We start from the raw sequence: 11284 nt of genomic DNA on the forward strand, positions 1-11284 counted from the left end.
CCTCGTTACGGCACTTGTTCGGCTAGTTGGTAGCAGTTCATTACAAAATATGAAAGCGCCAAATAAACGAACACGCACAAGAGAAGAGAACGGGACAGGCGCCCTGTCCCGTTCTCTTCTTTTGTGTGTGTCCGTTTATTTGGCGTCTTCATATTTTGTAATGCCTCATTACGGCCTTTAGAATGGCCTGGACCGAGCCATGGTGCCGTCCTTTCATGAACCTTTTCAGTTGGAGGAAGAGGGAAGAAATCTTGAGGAGCGACATCTGGGCTGTAGGGTGGCTGGGGAAGCTGTGTGATGCCATGTTAAGTCAGGAAGTCCATGACAGCAAAGGCGGTCTGATGTGGCTCGGCGCATTGTCGTGATGGAGCCTCCATGATCTAACGATTGGTGAATGGACGTGGATGACTCCTTTTCAGAATCTTTCAAATACTTCCACATAGAATACAGCATTCACATTCCGACTAGGCGGTACAAGCTCTGTGAACTACTCTTTTGCTGTCAAAAAAGGTGATCAAGTTTCATTAAAAAAGTTAAATTATGGGGTTTTACGTGCCAAAACCACTGATTATGAGGCACGCCGTAGTGGAGGACTCCGGAAATTTTGACCACCTGGGGTTCTTTAACGTGCACCTAAATCTAAGCACACGGGTGTTTTCGCATTTCGCCCCCATCGAAATGCGGCCGCCATGGCCGGGATTCGATCCCGCGACCTCGTGCTCAGCAGCCCAACACCATAGCCACTGAGCAACCAAGGCGGGTAGTTTCATTTTCGAGTTGTTCATGCGGGCTTGTTTCGGGCGAGGCGAGACGGGGGTGTGCCATTCGGAGCTATAGCACTGTCGCGGGATCGTCCTCAAAAAGCCACCACTCGTCTCCAGCGATATTGTCGAGAAAATTTTCATCGTAACGAACACAATCAAGAAGTTCTTGTCAGATCACATGACTTATTTGTTCTTCGGTTAACACCTTTGGCACTAATTTTTCACAAACGTTTCTCAATCCGAAGTTTTGGTCACAATTGCGTGCACAACTGTTTTAGCTAGTTTAATTGTTATATCATCCGCACACTCAATTTGCGGTCAGATTTGAAAAGCTTTGACACTTTCACTAAGTTTTCGTCATTTTTACTGTTGAAGGGCGTCCTGACCGTTGCTCATTTTCAACTTGCTCTCCGCTCCCGGAGAAATTTGTGCCACTCAAGAACACAATCGACCCACAGCATCCATCCCATAAGCAGTCTTGATCATGTCGTGGGTCTCAACGCAGTTTTACCCAGTTTGACGCAAACTTCACCGCGTAACGCTGCTCTACAAAACCATTCACTGTGCAGATGACACGGCAATTTGAAAAGGGTTCACCTTAAACTCGAGAAATTTTCTACAGCACCAGCCTGAATCAAGCTTTCAATCTCCCAAAGACGTTTACAAGAACGCCAAGGGACCTTGATAAATCAACTGTAGGTTCTGTGCCCATCGTTCTCGGACACTCTTGATGTGCTTTATTAGGTTACAAGTCAGTGGAAATGCCTGATCGCACAAGATCAACGGTGGCACTACAAGTCGTTGATAGTTGCTCTTAGGGCGTGGAACAAGGGTCCCTCAGCCCATCGGCCAATGCAGACCGCCGGTACGCATACGCGCCGTGACAGCGCCTAGGTGAACCGACGTTGACGTACCTGAAGAGGTACAGTCGCGGTCAAAAATAGGCGGACCACTGCTCCGTGCGCAGGCGCGGCTGCAGGGCCACACCGCAGCGCTATCCCCATCGGGCTAGAGTAAATGGAAAAAAATACCGCGAAGGTGCGCGATGTGCCGTCAACAGTGGGTGGCGACGGCCATATCCCTGTGGCCATATCCCACAGTGGTGCGGTTTTACTCAGAACCCGCTTATATTTTTCAGTCGTGCTCTTTTTATCGCAGACCATTGAATCGAATTATATCATAAACACGAAAAAGTACATTTTACAAAGAAGTCCGACTTTTGTGTTGTGAGCAAAATTGGCATCTCAAGAACAGCATGCAATCACAAAGTAAGATGCGGAGGCAAAGGACAGACATTTCACAACAGAAACATACAGCACTGAAGAAAGTATTTATTGTAACACCAAGTTTTCACTCAATAACAGTCATTAGACTGAAAACAACAATCTAGCCCTACGGCTCTGTTTATTTTAATATTACAACAAGGAAAGCCTCAGCCTAGAGTCAATGGTTCGACAAGGGGACATGCTAGTCTTCGTGAGGTGTTCCTTGGCTCCCTCTTCCTAGTGGTGCGTCACTTGAATCTTCTGGTTATCAGCTGTCGGCAACTTGGTCGGCTGACGTTTGCTTGCAATGAGTATCAAAGTCAATGTTTCGCATAACGCATTTTTACTCAAGCTGAAAGTTTGTTGAACTACATATAAATCGAAAAAAAAAACTCACGCATGCGCGACCTAAGTGAACTGGGTGGCCCGCAAAAAACCAAGCCATAATAACGTCCCACTATGAACAAGATAGCGAGTTCGATCTAAGCATGCAACCAGGAAGTGTATTTCTTTGGGGGTTGCGCTATGATGCCTCGGTTATGTGCTTGTCGTCCTTTGTCAAAAGCAAGCATGCCTCCGCTTCCAGGCAGGCTTTCTCGCCTTTGTTCCTCCAAAGAACGCACGTAGAATAAAAAATAGCCCAAACAATTGCTGGCCGCGCGAACCGACAAGCTTACTTCATAGTGAAATATTTTGCGCGCACAATTGACAAGGACACAGTGAAGGGGGACACACGAGCGTGAATTCGCACCAACTCGCCCAACTATCCCTTCTGCTGCGAAAAGCTTACTGGAAAGGTAGGTACTACGCAGTTGTCAATAGCACGAAGCAAAGCGAGCCGCGAACCGAACAGTTTACTGGAAACAGCAACGCAAAGCACAGCTGACCGCCGTAACCCAAGAGCGCACTTGAAAACTAAGTACGACGCGATCTTGAACAGCGCGAAGCAAAGCGAGCCGCGCCAACCGTTTACAGAAAACAGCAGCTCGAAACACAACTGGCCACGCGGACCGAAAAGTTTGCTGGAAACAGTAGCGCAAAGCAAACCCGGCCGCGTGAACCGAAGAGCTTACTTGAAAGGTAGGTACTACTTGATTTTGGATGGCGCGAAGCAAAGCGAGCCGCGCGGACGGAACATCAAACAACGCAATGCAGAGCGAACAGCCCACTCGAAACCACGAGTATCAACTACATGGTTTTCAAAAACTCCAAGCGTAGCAAGGTGCGCAAACTGGACAGGTAAAGTTTAGCCGTAACACGGTATATATATTGCAATATATTGCTTGAAAGCAATATATTTCGAGCAGACTGCGCGTAGGTTATTGAACAAACTTACCTCGCACAAGCGGGTGTTCGAGGGCGTGAAGCCTTTCCGGCCAATCCTGTGCAGTCACTCAACGTGAATCCCGGTCGTCCTTCCCGCACGGAATGAAAAAAAAATGCCTTTCCGGACTCCGTTTGGCTGCGACACGCGAAGACGCAGCAACCAGGCGTAATGTTGCGGCAACTTTTGTCGCCTGCGTTAGCCAGAAACAGAGTGCTGTCGCCAGCCGCAAACTGTACGTTCTCCGTCCGCGTTGCCTCCGCTTCGTGTTCGACGAACTTACTGAAAGCGTTCGGAACGAATATTGCTGCAAAAGGTCACGTGACACGAGTGATCCAATGACCGGCGGCCGCGGCAGCGGGCGGCGCGCGGCAAACAAATGCGATACCAGAGGAAGACGTTCAACAAGAGTGAAGAGCCTAAGAGCTTAGCGGCCGAATAAACTGTAGCGCACCAAGCGGAAACGATTACCTCCTTCAAATTCGGTTTCAGTTTCGGTTTTCGGCAAGCACATTTTGAACGCTTCTGGGCACGCACCCCGCCGGCTGCGCTACTCTTTTTTTTAACTTGTGCTGCTCAAACACGTGCAGTCTTTGTGCGAAACGGTTTATTTAGTTAAAATGATTGCGAACGATGTTTTAAAGCCTCCATCGAATCTTTGCCACGTGCAATTTCATAAAGTACACGCAAGACACCTTGTAAACGAGGAAATGTTTCTTTCGGTCTGTATAAATGCTCGTTCCGCACTTTCTGTGCGTTTATCCAACGTTGTGGCACCAGGTAAGTAGCTGTACTCGTACGAAGCTGCACCGGATGATCAGCTGAAAAACGTAAATTACAACCACGTGTCACTTGGTAGTTCGAACTTATAGGAATACAGCGTGTAAAGCGGAAACGTGCGAAAGTTGTGAATAGGCGAGATTAGAAACAAAAGGAGGAGCAGGAGGAAAAAGGTTATTCAGGGCCTGTACAAGGTGTTGCCACCTGTCTGGCTAGTCCCATGTTGGGCCTGGAAGGTCAAGCATAGCTTGTGATCAGCTTTTCTTTTTGTGTCTTGCTTTTCTGTTTCTGTGTTGTGTTTTGCGTTTCTTTATCTGTTCTTTTCTTATGACTGTGCATTGTTTGTTTTCCTTTGTTAATTTAGGTTGACTTTAGGTTGACTTTAGGTTAGATTTTTTTTGTAATTTTAGTACATTTAGTAACGATAGTAGCCATGGTTTAATGTTTCTATATACATTACTACATATGTACATTCATTTACATTTGGTTTTTCACTGGCAATCTGTGTTTACATTTTCTCATATGGTTTCCTCTTTCTTCTTTGACATCATGATTTCGCATTGTCTTGTTGTTGTTGATTTGAAGAGTAGTCTTGTTGCATTGGTTCATCCTCGTGGAGTTCTTTCGTATAGTGCCAAGTACAGGGTTACGTTTTGCTTTCCCTATTACTGCTTTGCGGTCAGTGAAGTGAACCGCGAATGGTTCTGGTAGTGGACCCATTTTAAATTTCACGAGAACGAGACCTATGGGCTCTCTTCCTTGACACGTGGCTTCTGCTTCACGTTGTCGCACCGCCGAATCGGCCTTTCGGCATCGCTGTCTTTCACGAGCTCAAAACGTGCAGCGCTATGGCACCGCAACGAAATGGACAACGCAATCCCCACAACTGCAAGTGGCCTACAGAGCTCGGCCAGGCACTCTGTATCGAAGTTAGCAAAGATCAAATCTATGCAAATCCTGCGAATCGTCGTGGGGTAGCAGCCCCACTTTTTCGTGAGACGGGCCATCCCAAACAAGCTAGACATGTACTCGAGAAGCCACTTCTCCTTTCAGACATTTACGTTGAAGTCGCCCATTGGAGCTACTGGTCCTCGCTCGTTATAGTTTCTGAAGTTTAGTGCTCACGAAGTACTTGACCTCGTTGCGGGTAGCTTTGGGGGATATGTACAGTACGGTCCACTGTTAAAGGGAACCTCGCGCAGCGTGGCCGCCGCGCTCCGCGAAGCGCCCCTGTTGAGAAGCGGCGATAATCGGCGACACCAGGCGCATGCGGAGTAACCGCGGAAGGTGGAGCCAGCCCTGCGTCGTCTGCTACGGCGCTCTTTTGGCGCTTAGCTTGCTCAGGCAAACTCTGGAACGTGACTGGAGAACTAAACATAAAAACCAGATTTTCCTCGCAGCTACATAATAAGCGTGCGTTTCTGCTATATATTTTTTTAAATTGCCGATTCTTGTGAGCCACTTTTTCCGCGATGCAATAGTTCTGCAGGAGAGACATTCCTAGTTCTCGTCCACTTTCTGTTCTGAACCCACGCAAGCCACCTCCTCAAGCTGCGGCGGGGCTATTACTGCATTTGATCTGTCGCCCAACATCAATGGCCTACATGGTTACGGTATTAATACTCCAGAACGACAAACGGTGCAGCTGCAGGCAACGAGACAGGTTAATGATGCAGAAATACACATTACCCCCCGTGGTTGCTCAGTGGCTATGGTGTTGGGCTGCTGAGCACGAGGTCGCGGTATCGAATCCCGGCCGCGGCGGCCGCATTTCGAAGGGGGCGAAATGCGAAAACACCCGTGTACTTAGATTTAGGTGCACGTTAAAGAACCCCAGGTGGTCGAAATTTCCGGAGTCCTCCTCTACGGCGTGCCTCATAATCAGAAAGTGGTTTTGGCACGTTAAACCCCATAATTTTTTTTTTCTTTTTTTGATGCAGAAATACACGAAAACCTTGATAATTCGACCACCGTTTATTCGGATAACTCCGACTGCCTTCGAGGACCCGCCAAACACCTATGCAAGTCTACGGCCTCGAAAACTCGTTTATTCGGACGCGCCGCGGCTGGACTCTCTTTATTAGACGGACTCCCGATGTGGTACGTGCCGAGGTATTAACCTGGTGGGCTCAAATATTCGTTCTCTGCCCTGAACTGCATGATGCATCGTTTCCTGCGTCCCTATCACTTCGCGCAGTTGCAGGTGTGTTGGCAAGTTTTCAGACCACCGTTGATAGGCCGAGAAAGAATTCGGCCGCACAATTTCGTTTTCGGAGCATCGCTGTCATGCAGCACGCGGCGGCGGCGACTACCGCCCGCGCATATCAGACACCAAGCGAAGCCTGTAGCTGCAAGCCGTTTAGAACAATTATTGCCTGGTCACTGATCCTTCTTCACCAAGTTTTTCGAAGGCGTCCTGTCCCTTCACAGCCAATGCGCGCTTCCCTTCCTTCGGTCAGCGCTGCATTTCAGTTCCGACGAGTCGAAACTCCAGGATTTCTACGTGCTCTTCGCCGTTTAAGCGGTAAAGCTGCCTCCAGTGCGAAACCAATTGCAAAAAAGCTACTGCTGGAGCACCTACCATATAGTGAAAGTAGCCGCAGAAGCCTTTACCACGATGGATCAATTCTGCTTCCGACACTGTGGATAGTGTGCACAAATTGAAGAATTCGAAGAAATTGCAAAAAATTGTCATTGTCGCGCAGTTTTTGTCCTCAGAGGAAATGGCCATTGCGCAGTTTTTCACGAAATAAATTTATCTTTCACGCGAACAGTTTTCGGCAATTTTTCGGAACCTTTCGATAATCCTACATTCGGATAATTCGGAAGTTTTTTTCTCACTCCCTTACATTTCGAATTAACGAGATTTTACTTTAATCACTACTATGTGCAAGAAATATTTTTTTCAAATTTTCCGCCTTAAACAGGGGTAGTAATTTCGAAAACGAGAGGCCTTCGAAAGTGAAGTACGTGAATCGAGAATATTGCAACGCGTTTTAAGTATAAGATAACACTACTTCGCAAATCGTGGTTGTGAAGGACTTTCCTCTAATTTATTCACAACAAATAAGGCGACTTAACGAGCTCTTCATCCACTTAGTAGCGTGTAACGTCGCCTTCAGATTCGATGACTGCGCTCATACGTGCGGGCAATGATCGGTACAACGCCTCGGTTAATGTTGTGTCTCGCTTCAGCCGCTCCCATTCGGACTCCACTGCAGTCCAAAAGCCGTCTGCTGACAGTCCGTGTAGACGCTGGCGTGCCAGAGCAACCTTCATCATCCCCCAAATGTTTTCAATCACGTTAAGGTCGGGTGACTGAGGTGGCCAGGGGAGGACAGCCACTCCGTGTTGCTGTAGTAGGACTTCCACTTTCTTGGCAGTATGCAAAGGCGAGCGGTCATGCTGAAGCACGTAGACTTCGTCGGGAAACGGGCCACGTGCGAGGTAGGGCAAAGCTACGTCTTTCAAAATGTCGCAGTACCTCTCAGCCCTGAATTTTCCTTGAATCCGTACGAGGGGGCCGAGGCCTTCCTTCGTAACTACGCCCCACACGCTAACGACGGTCCGGCCACTGGTCGCAACTCTTTGCACGAACTGGGGTCGGAACCTAGAAAAGAAAACAAAATGCGTTGTCAACATCGTTCTGATAGAGGCTGCGCAAAAAGATTACACGTTGGCCTTGGCGCTGAGGTGGGGGGAAGCCTTCTCTTTTGAACAATAAAAGTTTTTTCGCTCACTTAGTTCAGTTTAGGCTTTCGTACCAAGAAGCGGTTGGTCGTGCCCATTACGCAGATCCCTTACTATGCGTAGTAAAACTAAGTTATCACGGTTAAAATTTTGTTCACGTTCTTTATATGCGAGAGAACATGTCATCATATGAGGCAGTGGTCTTGTCCGCAAACACACCGAACCTAGTTCTTCCAGCAATATAAAAGGAACTTCAAGTCAAAAAACAAAGAAAAGATATTTGGCAAATGGCACAAGATGAGACAGATTCTTCACGAAGTCCACTAGAGTTGGAAAACTCACCGGGTGTTTATGGGTCGCCAAACACGAGCCTTTTCGTCCCATTTGGTTGTGAAACTGCACTCATCTGTAAAAACAACTTTTTTTCCAATCGTGAGCAGTCCAGGACTCGTGCTGTTGGGCAAACGCCAAGCGCTTCGTTTTGTTGCACACACGCAGCAATGGTTCTTGAACTGCACGTCTGCTTCTCAGGCCTGCGTCACGAAGGCGCCGCTTGATCGTTCTTTTGGAACCGTGAAGACCAACCGCTTCCCGTATTTCTTGGACGGATGAACGTAGATTCGCGGCTGCGACAGCGACGATATGAAGGTCTTCTTCGTGACTTGTTGCTTGGGGCCGCGGCTTGTGAGGTGCATCCTTGATTCGGTTTTCCTTCTTGTAGGCTTGTATGATCCGGTTCACAGTTTTGAGTGGCCGTTGTGACAACTGTGAAATCAGACGTTGCGAGTATCCTCGCAGGCATAGCCGCGCGATATTCCATCTCTCGCTCTCTGGTACTCTAGCCATTTCGAACTGACTGCTGCCAGAGAAGTGAAGCCGTTGGGAAACCAACAGCGTCTTATCACCGCCGCCCGCTCCCTGGCAAACACGAAATGCCGTATCAGCCCTTTTGCTACCGGGCTGCTTTCGAAATCAACGGCTTACTGGTTATCTCCAGCTCAGTTTGTATGTCCTGCCTGTATTTTAGCCCTTGACGCGAAAGTAGTTCGAAGAACGGCATCCTTGGCGTCTAGCGGCGGGGCTGCGCCGCGCTGTTGCACACCACACGCGGCCGGCTGCTCCTTCCACGCTTAATGCCCGTGTGCCTTGTGCCGCCGATCGTGGACTAGGACCTTGCATTACGAGCCATTCCCAATTTCGAAAATTTGTACCCCCATTGCTAATAGCAGAATGAACCGGAAACATTTCTTGCATTCAACTGTGGGTATTTCTGCATCATTAACTTGTCTCGTTGACTACAGCTGCACCGTTTGTCGTTCTGGAGTATGAATACCGCAACCATGTTCGCCATTGATGTTGGGCGACGCACCAAATACACTGATAGTCCAGCCGCAGCTAGAGGAGGTGGTTTGTGTGGGTTCAGAACAGAAAGTGGACGAGAACTAGAGATGTCTCTCCTGCAGCACTATTGCATCGCGTAAAAAGTGCCCCACTAGAATCGGAAATTAAAAAAATATATTGCAGAAACGCACGCCCATTATGCAGCTGCAAGGAAAATCAGGTTTTTATGTTTAGTTCTCCCGTCACGTTCCAGAGTTTCTGCCTCAGCAAGCCAAGCGCCAGAAGAGCGCCGTAGCAGACGACGCGGGGCTGGCTCCACCTTCCGAGGTTACTGCGCATGCGATTGGTGTCGCCGATTCTCAAAAGGGGCGCTTCGCGGAGCGCGGCGGCCACGCTGTGCGAGGTTCCCTTTAACAGTGGACCGTACTGTACATCAGGCCTAGCGTGATCGAGCCGTATAATCGCAGTGCCAAGGCTCAACCTTCTCAAATCCACCCCTCCCCCACTTGGGAAGTTCGACCCCCTCGACGGGCACATCAACTCCGATCTTGGCATACACACTAATCCCCCCGGCAGTCCGATCTAAGTTGTCTTCGTCGGCAACGCACACGTACTCGTCTATCTGCGTGCGGCTGTTCCACGTTTCGGTAAAGCAGATCAGAGTGGCTTTCCGCCGAAATTCGTCGTGGTTCACACCCACCGCATGGCTCTGCATCACCCTAATGTCCGGCGAAGCGATCGTAAACTCATCACCGACCTGGTCATACGCAGCTCGGCAGGCTCGGCTAATCGTCTGAAGCGGGTACTTCTTGAGTCGCTCAATTTCCTCGGCGAGGCTGGAATCGGCATTCGCGGAGCTGTGGTGAAACTTGAAGTCCCGCTCCGCGTTCAAGTACAACTTATCCAGGTCAGTGCGACTTCGCCCAACGGAAACGTGCTTCTGCGGGTGCTTCTTATCATAGTCATACACAACGCTTCCATAAGTTCCACCCTGGGAACCACATCCTCGGTACGATGGGCAGGATCGGCTCTCCTTCGTCGATCGTAGTCCCTCTGAGCCGGACGCCAAGCTTCCTTGTAAGTGGCTTCTTCCTCAGAAGTCTTGCCTTTCTTGGGTCGATCCATGGCAGCTGTGCACGCGTGCTCAGTAGACGAGAGAGGCGATACGTCTGTCGGCACACCGGCTGCTCAGTTTTTTCTAGCATAGCAGTGACGTCAAGGCTAAGCGAACACTTGCTTCTCGGATTGGGAGAGGGAAGGCGTATGCGATGCGAGGGGGTTGCGTGGCACAGCGGTGCACAGCTGGGCCGAGTTTTCTATCGGCACGGAACACTTTCGAAAAACTTAACAGCTCTCCGCTGTAAGAGTCGCCGCCCAAGCACTTGACAAATGCGATTAACCAGCGAAGCTGAAACATGCGGCCCCCTTTTTATGACTAGGTTAATTTTGACGGTTCATTTAAGTTCACTGCCGCTTGCGTTCTGCTTCGCGATTTAGTGCGGCTTGGTGAATACGAGCTGTCTCACGATGCTGCTGTCGGCGCTGTTCTTCATAAGCTGCCTGCTATTCGGCAGTTTGTAACGGCGCGTGGCCTTCCCATGTTGAAGTCAGAGAGAAACTGCGGCACGAGTGCTCGACTGCGACAGAGAGAACGCTGTCACTGACGGCTGTGCAGCTCTTGCCGCTTCCTCCCTCAGATGTGCAGTTTCCACTTACACATCTCTGTCAATGTGAGAGCGTACCTACCTCATCTGTATAAACGCGACCATTCTCTCTCTCTTTGCTTATAATTGTCGCACCTGGTTTCTTCGTGCATGCGCATGGGTTCCGGCGGAGGAGTTTCTGCGCAAATTGGACAGACGGATTTTGATTTGGCCTAGCCGTATACAGCTTCGCTGTAAAAGTACAAATTTGCCTGCTTATACTGGGATGCGTGAGATGCTGCCACAATGGTGTAAGCATAACCTTGTGTCGGCAAACACACACAGCGAAATATGGTGTGCTTGCTGTAGCCCCCCTGTACTTGCTGCAAATAAAAATAATTTCAAGTATTCAGACAAAGGCTTATTTTCTGCCAGATAACATGAGGCTGTGTATGTGCGGGCCTAATATATAGGCTT

The 11284-nt window shown here is 49.1% G+C and overlaps 1 long non-coding RNA gene across 1 annotated transcript; it reads right to left on the reverse strand.

Moving 5' to 3' along the window:
* Positions 1-2075: 2075 nt before the first annotated feature.
* LOC129381189 (uncharacterized) lies at positions 2076-3722 on the reverse strand. Its single transcript, XR_008609412.2, has 2 exons — positions 3366-3722; positions 2076-2330 (listed from the first exon to the last, which is right to left on the reverse strand). It is a non-coding gene; the product is annotated as an uncharacterized lncRNA (long non-coding RNA).
* Positions 3723-11284: the final 7562 nt, after the last annotated feature.

Source organism: Dermacentor andersoni, chromosome 1 (assembly GCF_023375885.2).
Source record: "Dermacentor andersoni chromosome 1, qqDerAnde1_hic_scaffold, whole genome shotgun sequence".
In the NCBI taxonomy this organism is placed as follows: Eukaryota; Metazoa; Arthropoda; class Arachnida; order Ixodida; family Ixodidae; genus Dermacentor; species Dermacentor andersoni.